Raw genomic sequence first — 2,071 nt, 5'->3', positions numbered from 1 at the left:
GCTTTCCTTTGTGTTATAAGAGAATGCAACTTCTTTGGGGTAGTCGCATGTACAACTAATAAAAGATAATAAAATAGCAACCAAATGTGTGAGGTGCTTCCTTATGTTTCTGAAAAATTCAGATGTTGATTTGGTCCACAGAGATGAAATATTTTTGCAGTTAGGATGCAGAGTTTCCTTTTGATCCTGTAAAATAATGATGTTAGATACATGCTGTTAATGAAGAGTACTCTTGCAAATTAACTGAATAATCCCTCAAAATGCTTACTAGGAGACAGAGTAAAATATTACTGTCAGTGTTGGCTCATAATGGCTGCTATTTTAACTTTGTTTTCTGTGGTTTTTTTCTCCTCAATTTTTTTATTAGTGCAATTCACTTGGTCTATTTTACTTGGTATTTGATACTATATACCTCTAAAATGATGCAATGCTTTGGGGAAATAGGTAGGATTTAATGAATTTACTATGTATGAGAGGCTAGGAGCAAAAATCCTTAGAGGGGTCAGAGAACAAGTGAACAGCCCATTAAAGAATCAATCATGCCCACAATTTTATGGAATTATTATGCCTTTACTTTATAATTTTAATAATATTGTGCTTACAGTAGTATTTTCTTTAAAACCTAGCATTCATATGGATTATGAGACAAATAAGAAAATTAATGCTCTTCAATTTACCATGATTAAATTAATAAAATGGCCTTTTATAAATATATTATTAATAATAATTTCTTGATTCTGTGATTCTTTGATTAAGGAGTGTATCTTTTAAGCTGTGTCTCTCTTAAGCTACATCCTATATATGTTGGATATATATGTGTATATGGTGCATGTTTACTGACAATCTTAAAGTAAATTTGAACCCAAAATGAAGTTATCTAGTTGAAAATACAGCCAGCTTTCAATGACAAGGAATACTGGAACAATTAGGGGTGTCACCTGATGAGACCACCTACTAGTCTTATGAAAAATTCTGTAAATACTTGCTATTTGTAAATGCTCCAAATGTTGGAGTAACAGTTCACCCAAGACCATAAAACATTGCCTCATGTCACTATGCTTTAACACTGGTTTACTGCACAGAAACAAGTCTGCTTGAATTATCCTTGAGTATCTGCCAAGCACTGATCTGAAAATCTGGCTGGGCTCTGCTGTGCTGTTAGAAAGGGTTCTCTCCAGCAGTTGCACCAGTCAAAAACTTGAGGCAAGATTAGGCAATAGGTTTTCTGAATGTGGCCTTCAGTCTCCTAAGAGTCTATACTGCAGTCTTCAGGAAGCTAAATAAGAACCAAATTCAGTTAGCTGTGCTCCTGTGCCAGATCACAGCTGTTTTACATATATGTTAATTTGGGGCCTCTCTTTGCTGTGTGGTCATCTTGTCTATCTATCACTGGACTGCTCAAACTGGGTACCACTGAGATGCTACATTCACTCAGGCTGAGAAAGCAGCCCTGGGTCCTTTGTGGTTTTGTTGTAGAAGGTTTTTTATCAAATCCAGACTCTCCTGATGCACCTGTGGTTTGCATATCTTCCTAAAATCTCTTGGATTATACAGACTGAAGATGCGTGGAATATCTTGAGCTTTCAGAGGTGCTTCCAACTGCTTACAGTTTTACACAAGCATTGCAGTGTTGGATAGACTTAAAAGCAGATTTTGAAACTTTTGTCAGTGACCAAGGAGAATCAGTTCATATGGGTGGTCACCTTGTGCTGTGCTGCTGCATCAAAACCTCTGGAAGCCCACAGACCTTTCTAATCTAGAAACCCTCTACATCTGGTCTTTGAGGGCCTCCCAGAGTAGCTTTGCTCAATATTTAGCCAGCGTGCCCATTGATACCCTGCAACCTGATTGCAGAAATGTTTTCTGAGTTCTTCAAGGCCCTTTAGTGTAGTCTCTTAGGAGATGTGAAGATGGAACTGTTTAGAAAACCTACTGCTTTTGTCTTCTGGTTGTTACTGGTGGCCCTTGCTGGAGAGAGATGTCCCTCCAACAGCAGGTTCTGATACCTTTCTTTCTCCCTCTTCCATCCTTGCATTTTTCCTTCAATTTCATTTTTTGCTGTTCTGTTTTG

At 37.5% G+C, this 2,071-nt stretch overlaps 1 protein-coding gene across 23 annotated transcripts in view; it reads left to right on the top strand.

Annotated features, from left to right (window-relative positions):
* Positions 1 to 2,071, top strand: part of PARD3 (par-3 family cell polarity regulator) — a 451,418-nt gene that overhangs the window by 335,495 nt on the left and 113,852 nt on the right. The gene's annotated exons all lie outside the window — the stretch shown is intronic.

The sequence above is a fragment of the Corvus brachyrhynchos genome, unplaced genomic scaffold, assembly GCF_000691975.1.
Source record: "Corvus brachyrhynchos isolate BGI_N302 unplaced genomic scaffold, ASM69197v1 scaffold167, whole genome shotgun sequence".
Taxonomy (NCBI): Eukaryota; Metazoa; Chordata; class Aves; order Passeriformes; family Corvidae; genus Corvus; species Corvus brachyrhynchos.
This window is presented reverse-complemented; position numbering and strand designations above follow the sequence as displayed.